The sequence below is a fragment of the Pinus tabuliformis genome, chromosome 6, assembly GCF_031772625.1.
Source record: "Pinus tabuliformis cultivar Carrire ecotype Pingquan chromosome 6, CPIR1, whole genome shotgun sequence".
Classification (NCBI taxonomy): Eukaryota; Viridiplantae; Streptophyta; class Pinopsida; order Pinales; family Pinaceae; genus Pinus; species Pinus tabuliformis.
Window position 1 is genome coordinate 284,371,097 of NC_142292.1, and position 12,317 is coordinate 284,383,413.

Genomic DNA, 12,317 nt, shown 5'->3' on the forward strand with positions numbered 1-12,317 from the left:
AAAGGTCCACACAAGAAGCCAAGTAAGATGGTTGCAGGCGGATTAGCAAGTGAAGCCTTGGCTTCACAGTTCGAACTTGATATTACTCTCATTGCATGCATGGCAAGCATAGTGATGGTTAGTATGTTATATCTCAACAACAATGCCTCATTCCACATGAAGGGAAACAAAGAATTTTTTAGTGACTTGGAGGAGAAGCATCTCCATATTCACATTGAAATGGGAGATGATAGAAGGTATAGCGTGACCGACATCTGTACATTCACCTTTCATCGGGAGTCAGGCTCCCCTCTAAGCCTCAAGGATGTGATGTTTGTTCTGGGTCTAAAGAAGAATCTTGTGTCCGTTGCCGTTTTGGAAGATCGTGGCTACAATGTGATCTTATGAAAAGGAAAGGAATTATTGAGACACATAACCACGGGACAGATGAAGAAGTTTGAGGTTTGATTCAATAACTTGTGTGCACTTGAGTTATAAGATGCATGCAAATCCTTGAGGAGCAAGGCAGAGACCAGAGATATGATGGTTCGCAGGGAGCATGTTAGACCTCTCAAAATGCAACCTCAGAAGAAGCCTCAGGAAGTTGTGGATAAGCCATAGGTGGAGAAACATATAGGAGGCAGAGTGGAGACATAAACTCAACTAGATACTTACAGGGGTAGATTTTGATCCAAGTGGGCAGAGGGAGCACATGTAACCATACCTCCATGTGTGAGGTGGGGCGATGTGAAGCCCTAGTCCAAGAGTTAAAAAAATTTAGGCAGGATCCATTTAGACATTCTCCTCATAGATAATTACCTTGATACAGGGGGCCACAATATTCAGTAGCAGGAGGATCAGTAGAAGAATCACTAGCAACATAGTTTTCTTGGTAGGCAGTTGCAGACATAGTTGATTGAGTTTGTTTCTTATTTTCTAGATTTTTCTTAGTTGCAGATGTTGCAGTAGCAGAAACAATAGAGGGAAATGTTACATGAAACACTTTCCACATGTGCAAGATAGTGGTGGGTGATAATCCCTTTCTTGCTGAGAGAAAGTGTTGAAATTGCAACAAAAAAAGTCTCAATTTTATTTATTCGTTGATTAAATTAGAAGAAATTTCAATTTCAATTTCAGAAGAATACTTGGAGGTAGTTAAGTAATGTGACATGGCTCTTGTCACTCATTTAACTCAGTAAATTTGAGTTGGAGACACTTGATTTTTGTTCTACATGATTAATTTCTAAATTCTAGCAATCTATTTCAGTTAATTTGAGTTTTTGTCCGTGTAACTAGTTCTCATTGTCATTAAAACTAGTGGAGGTCAAGTTAAGGGTGTGTAACATTTTTCACGCTAAGTAATCATCTAATTAACTGATAAATTAGCCCAAAATAATTTTTTCATGCAGAGAATTCGAGTTACCTAGTTTAGATTGGAGTTCAAGGGTAGTGTACAATCAATTGTAACTAGTTCAAGTTGTACAAGTGGTGCATGCAATAAAATAATTGACCTGTGGTAATTTCACAATTCCTTGGTGAGAAATTATTAAATAATAGGGGCAATTTTCCATGGGAACAACGTAAGGAAATAGGAGCTTGGAGGCTTGAAATTTTGGCTAAGTATTGACCCAAGTTCAGTCAGTCAGGCAGAGGATAGAAGATACATGTGCACGTTGAGCTCATGCCTGAGTAGAGAAAGTTGTACTCATAGAGATACTTTGATTAATGAAATATAGATAGTAAGGGATTTTGATAAGTTGCTTTCCCCTGGTTAAATATCTTTGTATGTGTGTTAAATCTTGATTCATATTAATGATTTGTGTTCTCAATCTTGAATTTACTTTTGCATATTAGTCGAGTATCTTCTAGTCTTGTGATTTAGAAAGTTTCATGAGTAGTTTAGAATCTACACTTTAATTTCTACACCTTGGATCTTCTTTATGACATTCCTGAGCTTGTTGTCATGGGGAAGGTTATTGGCAATGATATATTGGATGATTATTTTTGAGTCTCCTAACACTATGAGAGAAGAGATGTGCATATCCTTTGTTATCAGTAGTACTTGAAGTAACACATATGCTTATGCTAGATTATTGGATAATGAGCCCATACCTTAAACAAAAACCAATTCCTTATTTCATTTAGGGAAAAAAACCACCCTAGTTCCCCCTTTCTCCTACCACCCATGTAATATTATTTAATTCACCATCAAAACAAAGAGTGTGAGTAGGTTGAGCTTTAAGCCAAGTGACAAATTATTCTTTAGGAAAGCGCGACTTCCAATCCTTGTTATGGAGATAAGTGGAAATTTTAGGAGTGGAAGAATCAAGAATATTTTCTCTACCCACTCTGATTCAAAATCATCAGATAGTTAATAAGAACAAGTGTGCTACATTTTATGATACCAAAACTCCAAGAATAAAGATATGGCATTGGAGACCAGACTTTAGGGATGGTATATTTGACCTTGGAAGATACCTTTGTTGTGAGCTCAAACTTTCCATCAAATATATTTTGGTATAGAAACCTAGGTGTACTTAAAGATAGATTTTCCAAGAAATGAAGCTAAATAATGTTGATCTTGTGAGATGAAATACTCACTTACAAAAGAGGGCCAAATTAATCTTACTTCCAAATAATTCAAGACAAAATGCCAAACTAAATTAATGAAAGGGGATTCAAGGAATAAATAATGAATAGACTCTTCCTATGGAAAATAAAGAGGACATATAAATGGCCCACTTATGCCTTTCTTTCAAAATTCTTTGTTGTTAGTATTTTATGGTGGATTAAGGACTAGAATAATATATTTATTTTGGGAGGATGCTTGGAATTAAAACATTCTCCCATATATGTAACCACCCCTCCCATATCTACTCAATTTCACTAGTCTGCCAAGGTAAACATGAGAGGAGGAGCTTCTATGACATGAATCAAACTCCCAAGTATAGTTAAGGAAGTGGAATCGACAAACTAAAATTTTATTGACCTTCCTTTGGAGCTACAGGACCCCAGGAGTTGACAGCCACTCCACATACCCAAACCTTGAGTTTTGTTTTTTTGTTTTTTTGTGATCTAGACTCCCAATCACATGTACAAAAAGGAAACCAAAGTATTTTGGCTCTCCAGCCATTCTGGTAATCCTACTTCTTAGTGACTACAATCTATATTTCCCACTTCTAATCATGTGACCCTAGAATTTGAGCAACCTTTTCAAGGCCTCACTCCCAACCACTACCCAGAACTTGATGAGACTTTCAAGAACTGTAAATGACATGAAGATAAATCCTTAAAAAAAACCATGATCATGGACTTAACCTAACCAAGGCCAACCATGACTGTCATTTCGTTAAACACATTGAAAACATGTAATCTATAGGTGCTAAATACATATTTGAACATAGGGGTCTGATACTTATCTTAGAACCATCTAGAAAGTCTAATTCCCTTTCATAATAACTACAATAACATCTATTAGGTCATGCATTCAATAACCATTCATTGATAAATAAAAACATGTCGAAATCCATAACTAAAACATGTTGTGAAACCATGCTCATAACCAGCATATAAGCAGAATAATAAAAGTGATGGAACAACCATCAAAACCGCATAGTAAAAATTACATTTACTCATGAAACACAAGAGGAAAATAACTCTTATTAACATATGAAAATAAAACCAAGTCAGGGACTTCCACATACCACCCGACCATAGATCATGGAAAATTTTAGCGGCCAATTTTGAACCTTCGAGGAAATTAATGGGTTTTAAATTTTTATTGGGTGAATATTTTGTATCATAGTACATCGTTACAAATCACCTCAAATTTATTTTATAAAAAAATTAGGTATGGAGGCTAGCACACCTTATGTTAAGGGAGATGGTAAATTTAACCCTTGAAATTAGGAGTTTCTTCCATTCGCCCTAATTTTCAAGAATAAGTATTTATGCTAGTTATTTTTGCCTCCCCATTCGTATTTCATGGTATTGGGATTAATTTCGAGAAAATGACCCTCATTTTTTGGAAAAAATGGTCATAAGAGAATAATTGATTTTTATTTAAAAATTCAAGTCTCTTATTTTCATGTCTATTTAAAGATTGAATAGTGCTCTTTCCATCTTCCAAGTTTGCATCTCTTTAGTCATAATCATATACGAGGGTTGTTCGCAAAGTTGTAGAATTTGAATTAAGAAATCAAGAATGAGAATAGTGGTACAGAGTTATTCTCAAAGTAGTGAAATTTGAATTAATAAGTCAAGAATGAATGTATAGTGGTAATTCCATTTTTTAATGTATTTTTGGTATATATAATTATTACTTTTTTGATATATACTTGTCATTTTCAAATATTATGTAGATAACATTTTTTTTTTTAATTTTCAACCCATCAAATTTATTTTATGTTTGATTCTTCTTTTTCAACTTCCACCCATCATTAATTCAACATCTATGAAAAATTTAAAAATATCTATTCCGAAAAATTAATCCCTTACATTCCAAAATCAATACAACCCAAATTCCATCATTTATTTTGTTACTTACCCTTTATCTTTAATGTACACTCTATGTAACTACATTTCTATGAAGAAATAATAAAGTACTTGTTACTATTTTAATACCAAGGTGCTGACAGTTTGAAAAACTCTACGAGAAGACCATTTTTTGGAAGACACCCTATTAAAAATCAAATTTCACTAAAATTGTTTAAATGTTATTGATCACATTTCTACTAGGAATTGAAAAAGTAGTTGTTATTCTTGGAATAGTAAGGTGCTCCTCATTTGAGAAATTCAGCTAGAACACAATTGAATGGATATTTGAAAACATCTTATTAAAAAAAAATAACCAGATATATATTAAAATATATGTATTATCAAAACAAGATGTTTCATCCAAACTTTCACGATTGAAACAAAAATCCTTATATTAAAATGAGAAATTAAGGAAATGAATAATAAATTTGAAACTATTTACTTCAAATAAATTTCATTAGCAAGATGAACATGGAGGAGTGATTTTATATGCATAGATGTAGTGCAATTTTTATTTACTGGGTGTCCATAGATATCAACAATAATTGAAATCCGATTCATATATATGGTAGCCATGAAGGAGAGAGAGATTTAAATTTTGAAGACATTAAAAAGTTATGTGGTGTGTGTGTGTATATATATTACTTACAAATCTCTTAGGTTTCTAGAGGGATTAAATATGCTCTATGCATATGTTTTAGTCATTTTTTTGATTGTAAATTTTGAAGACATTGAATCTATTTTATTCATTAAAAAATTTAATTTAAAGAATGAAAAGTTACATGTGGTGTATATATATATATATATATATATATATATATATATATATATATATATATATATATATATATATATACATATACATATACATATACATATACATACATACATACATACATACATACATACATATATATATATATCTTAATTATAGATATATTAGGTTTTCAGAGGGATTAAGGATGTTGTATGCATCAAAATTTTCACTGTAAATAAAAAGTGTGGGCTATAAAAAATGAATATACATGTTATACTCTTACTCTCAACCATAAATAAAATATTCAATGTCCAAATGAACTATCATAATCTTATACCAATTTTATAGAGAAATAAAGTAACTAAAAATAATAAAAAGAATGGTATACTTTTGAGTACAACAAATTGTGTAATTCTTATATTTTCTAAAATTATTTCAGTAGTTGACTTAAAAAGAAAATTAAAAAAATTTATTACATGACTCAAATAATGTTTTTAAATATGCATGTCAAATAATTTATTTCAATCTCAGGTTCATGCATAAGTATATGGAGAGAGAGCATAAATGACTAGTTAGTTTAGTGTTGATCATAATAAAATATTGCAATGTTGTAAGAGGAGTAACTAAAAGTAAAAATGTTCCAAGAGATATGTATTTTATTTAATTATTAATATAAAATTAAAATGTAACATTTAAAAATATATAATTAATAATAAAATATTCAATGTTACTAATAAATAAAATATTTTAATGTGGAGGGTTAATTAATATTGAAATGTATTAAAAAATATATTAATAACAAAAAACTTATTTCAATGTGTAAAATTTATTCCACATATAAAATATTTCAAGAAAAATATTTAAATGCGTATATATTATATATGATTAAAAAACTATATATTCATTATATAAAGCAATTGAAAAACATCTTTTTTTATGGCTAAAACATTTTAAGTAGTCTCATTCTGGCTCTTTTTTAAGAATTTTTTTGGTCAATTTTGTTTGAAATGAAGCAAATATGTGTTAGAATTGAAAGTTTAAGCTATGTAATTTACACAATCCAAGTTCTCAAGTAATTTTTGAAGACATTGAACTTATTTTTTACATTCAAAAATATAATTTAAACAATTATATATATATATATATATATATATATATATATATATAAATTTATATATAGGTTTCTAGATTTCTTGTGTGAAATTTTTTTGTCAAAATTTTCATTGTAAAAGAGGTTTTCCTTGGAGCTACTAAAAAAATCCTATATACTCTCTCTCCAAGATTAAAATCCAATCTCAACCAATACAGACATGTATGTCTACACTGATTTGATCATGTGTGCACAAATTTGCTATTAGTTCCAAGTACTACAGTTAAGTTTCTAATTAAAGAGTTAAGAGTTGATCCTCATATCCCACGAATGAAAACATACATGAAAACAGAAAAATCACTGTGATCAACATACATGGAAACAAAAAAAGGCTCAAGCGGCACTTGGGGAAATCAAAACCTTCATGGATAGCCTAGTTTTCAAACCCTGGGGTATAGAGGAACTATGCCTTTTGGAATTTTCCCTGACACAATTATATTTTATATCTAAATTTTCCTTACATTAATTTTAATTAAAAAATAATGTAAAATGGTTTATATTTGTTTTACCTCTAGCTTGGTGCATAACAAGTAAGTTCTTATTTTAATTAAAAAATATTACAAGGTAAATGAGTATGATTAAGTAGGCAAGGCTGAATATATACCTCTAGTTTCATGCATAACATCAGCTAAGAAAGCATATGTTCCTTCCAGAGTTAGTTATTCCCTAATGGTATCCTATAACCGTAATATCAATTCACATAGCATGTACATCACAAGCTATAAATTTATGGATGTGTATTGGCACTCACATCCAAAAACAAATAGAGATAATGATACTTAGTAAAAATGTTGTACCATCATATAAAATTACATTTACAAGAATTACATTGGCACATATAACATTGATTTCCCATTATGAAGAAATAGTAAACCTATAGCAATATTCAACATTCAAATACTAAAATAGTCCAGCAAAGTTTATTATATTAATCAATTGAATAAACAAACCAAATGAAAAACTTATCTATTTAAAAGTTGAAGGTCAACATTAACTTAGGTAGATAAATGTTCCACCCAACCATACACTCTATTGCGCTTATTCCTTTTATGCTAGGCCACCCCAATTGAGGCTGTGATACCACTAAGGAAAATTAGAACCTTTTTAAGGAAATCATTCTATCTTAGGACAAAAAATTACCTATCCCATTGCCTCACCACTTATTTTTTTTCTTGGAACAACACACCTATTTTGGTGACACATTGCTTTCCTTACATAGAAAAATTAGAGTAACTTCCTTATTTACTTAATATTCCCTCAAAATTCTCTGAGCTCTCCCTCTATGTGTGCATAGAGGGTCTAGATACTATCCACTAACTCCAACAACATTTACTTATTTCTTGACCTTTTTCAAGTTTTCAAGGCTTCCTTGCTTAGTTGTTCAACCCACACTATGCTTTCCTCCTTACATTTTATCCATGGCTTTCTCCATTGCATAGCTTGATATCTTTCCTCGATCCATTTCCAACCCAATTTTTGAACCTCTCTATGTTCTCCCCCTATAGAATTTGTTTCTTTTCCAAGGAATTAGCTTCTAACCATTTGAATCTCTTCCTTATCTATTTTCATAATCTATACATATTTATGTAGTTCTCATCATGAGTTTAAAATGGTCTCTTTCATTCCTTGATCAACCTCCTAGTATGAATCAATACCTCTAAAACTAATTTCATCGACGTTAGCATCAACCAAGAGAGAATGAATTTACCTCTCACTCTATTTCTTTCTCTCCTATAACCTACTTCTCTTCCATATGATTTTCTACTCTATTGTGTCTAGCCCCATCCATCTCTCTTCAATATTCTTTGCATGAGTTCATAATGGTCACACACCATTCATGTGAATGTGAAATGGCCTCCAACATTCAACTTAGAACCAAAATTAATTATGTAATTTAGGTGATCATTGTATTGTACCATGTTTCTTGTCTTAGTCCAACAATGAATCATTCCTTCTTCCCTACAACTATTCACATACATGCCTATAAGACTACATGAATCATTGCCTCTCTACAGTCAATTTCCTACATCCAATCGTGATTTTGTTCCCTCCCCATCAACCACCTGTGTGGGAGGTATAATGATGAATGAATCAATCAAAAAATCACCTCGTCCCTGACACCGCATGGGACCTCATTTTCCCCCTTATTGTGGGGACATGATTTTTTTCAAGAAAATGTGAGAAAATCTAGATTTTACCACTCCTCTCACAATTACGATGATGAAGGTACTTATCACCTTGATTTCTTAACCATGCAAGGTGTACATCTTCACAACCACCACATGTGTTCCATGATTGGTAGTTTAGGTTTCCATAATTTTATTAAGGAACATGGTGATGAAGGAAACAAAGTAAAGTTTGGAAAAATGGAAAACTAAGGATTATTCAGCATGTAAAACCCACTAGTACCCTCTCACCTTTCCCATATCCTACTATCATAATCCCATTTTTATGTGCTCCCATCTTAGGTAGTTCTATTATTTTATTAAACTCAAGAAAGATAATACTTACATTATTCAATGTACCATAAAATTTCTTCTCCATGGAGTAAATAGAGCATGCAATTAAAATATGCATGGTAAACAAAATTGAGCATTTAATCATAATTAAGTATAGTTAATCAATGGGATTCAATAGTAGGACATTATATCATATCCCCCTTTGAATAACATGATCATAAATATTCTTTTCTCATTAACAACACTTATTTTCCTCATCCTTCAGTTGTATTTGCAGTGTCATCCTATTCACTCTCTTAGTATACCACCAAACTTCAACATTCCAACATATGCCTACAGTAGTAATGAAGTAAGAATACATATTGTAGAAATTATCAAGAAACACTTATTTATGAAAAATATTTCTCAATTCCATGATGTAACATCTATTCAAATATATGTATGTATTTTTTATTTAATACTTATCTCTATGGATATGCATCTATCCCATATAATGGCTTCCATAGGAAATAATTAATTTCATTATCCTTTCTAACTCACCTAGAAGATTCTAGCCACAATCCCACATGAAATTTTAAGTTTCCTCCTCCTCGATACACTCACCCTCTAGGCTTAGATGTCCCCTTCTAACCTAAACAATCTCTTAGGTGATCCATCTTGTCATGGATTTCTCATGTAAGGAGAGAACTAACGTATTACTATACATCCATTAGTAGTATATAACGTGTGGAAATCATAGGGTTCCTTTGTCCTAACAATGACCTTTTTCAAGGGTTTCCATCTTCAATAGCCACCATCTACCATGTATCATACACATACTATTACCACAGATATATTCATAATAATAAAACTTATAAATTCCAAGTCCATTTCATAAAGAATATCATATTTGATAAGTATGAGATTCCTTCTCATAGTGTTTGCCTCTTGTGTGTTGTAGCACCTAACATTTCTTAGAGAATTACACTCATTTTCATATTTGAGACCATTCTACCTACAACCTAAAATTTTTAGTCAACCAGATAAAAGTTAGTATCTATGCATATAATCCTTTCTTTCAATATTTACTACCATCCATGAGGTCTTCTCAGAATAATATTAACAAACTAATAATTCAATCATTTTTAGTTGTTAACCATACTCAATGAAATGGAACAATGATTCAATGTACATGAGTTAATTAACATACGTACAATTAAAAGAACAAACTAAATATTTATTCCAATAAACCAATGTACCAATATTGATGATCACATCCACTCAATCTATCTTTGTCGCTTGATATCAAAACACTACATTATATAACATGTATTCCACAATCATCAGTTGGAAGGTCTAGCCAAAACCTCAACACATCATCTAGTCACCTCCCATCTATACCTTAGGAATACTACAAGGAACATCCCTTCTCTACTATATATTACCTTGGGAACCCTCTCCTCTATGGGTGCTCATCACTATTTGCAAGAAGGTTAAAGTATACAACACCAATATAAGTAGGGAGACAATTAGACACTTGTGCAGTATTATATCCTTCCATATCCATCAATAATATGGTCTCACACATTAGCTCTATTGGCATTCACTTTCATGTGTTATACAAATTCATAGCATGATTATGTTACCCATTCACTCATTGTCATGTGAGTCAATCATGGGATACTAATTCATGGTTGAATCAAAAGGGTTATAACAATTTTGTCGTATGAAAATATTTTTCCTTTATTATATCCCACCTAGGTATCATTATCATACATGCATTCCATCATTAAAAAATAAATGAATATATAAATGTTGCCTAAAGGAATCCTTACTCCAATCATTTCAAGTCATATATATTGGCATGATTAATTTTCATACTTGTATAGTTTCCATTAACATTCCTAACATTACTTGATCAATTAATTTCTCATGGCAACTCACATGATCCCTTAATCAACCTAATGACAATAATCCTATCATATTTATCCTTTTCACAAGGTTTTCTATCATAGGTTACTTCATCATCAACGTTTTCAACCATTGTTGATATATTTTTTGGAATAAATTGTGTGTCAATATTTGAAATGCCCAATGTTCGAGTGGACACTCCACTCATCATCAAGGAAAAAGAAGGAAATAAAATATGAAGTGAGTTTAGGAATGAAAAGAGATTATAAAGGTAAAATAAAGGAATTAACAATGGAAGAAGAAAATGGGTTCCAAGGAATGAAAGGATCTTTAAATCATATAAAGAATAATGTAGACATTATGAGAAATTTGAGCCATAAAAGATCAATTATTTTCTTTATATATTTGATTAGTTAAGGAAATGTTTTTTTCCTTTCACTTTGTGGTGTCACAAAAGAATCTTCACCTCTTAGAATCTACTATGTTTATTTTATATTTTCTTTAAAAGTACTTATTGTTTGTTAAGAAAGAAAATGAGATCTTCTTAGTTAAGTGAAGAGAAAAATTCTCTATGCACTAGGATCCTATGTGTTCATCATAGGAGTCCTATTATCATGATGTTGTCATTCATCTAATTCAATTATACTTTTCTTCCAATACAAAAAAAAAGCATCACATGTTATTAGATGAGGACGATAAACTATTTAGTGCACTACCATTGTTGAAGTGAAAATCCCTTGATGATGATTTTTTTGTGACATATTTCTCCAAGTAATGAACATGAAGATACTATTGTTTATATTTGTGTTATATTTTTTAACTCACCAACTATATTATTTTAATGAGTTTTTGTTATTACCTTCTTTATTTTTTCATTGTGTAGGAAATTAAATTTTAATACATATTTATCTTTCATTCATTTTTATTTTTCATTTTGTGTGATTTCGAATAATTGTTTACCAATTCAACATTATTAGAGTTGTAAACTTTCGAATAAAGTCCAGTAACTACTACAATAGTTATGATCCAAAAATTAGATGAAAAACCTACATATAATGAGGAAGCACCATATTTTAAAGTTGTTGGTTTATTTGGAATCGGATAAGTATCTACCTTTCAGAAAAATGATAAATGACAAAACAAAAGAATTTGATGTAAATATTCGTGATTTTGATATAGTTATTCATAGACCTTATTTTCATGTGAATCCTACAAAATATAAATTACATTAAATATGTTTGAGTTATCTAGATGCATCAAGACCCAGTTTGAGAAAAATAATTTTTTTAATTCAACGTTATATACCTTTGCAGATGTCTTTCCAGCTAATTTCCCCTTGGGATGTGATAATACCTTTATGCTAAAACATGATGAAAACATCGCAAAAATATTTAGAATAGTGTATAATAAAAACCTAAAAGAACATTACTCATAATTTTTCTTTTCCAAAACATGGAAATTTAGTATATTATAATTTAACGGAATATTTTTCTTATTATTGGACTCGTAGACGAGTGAAATCTGTCAAAGGGTGGACAAAGTCCTC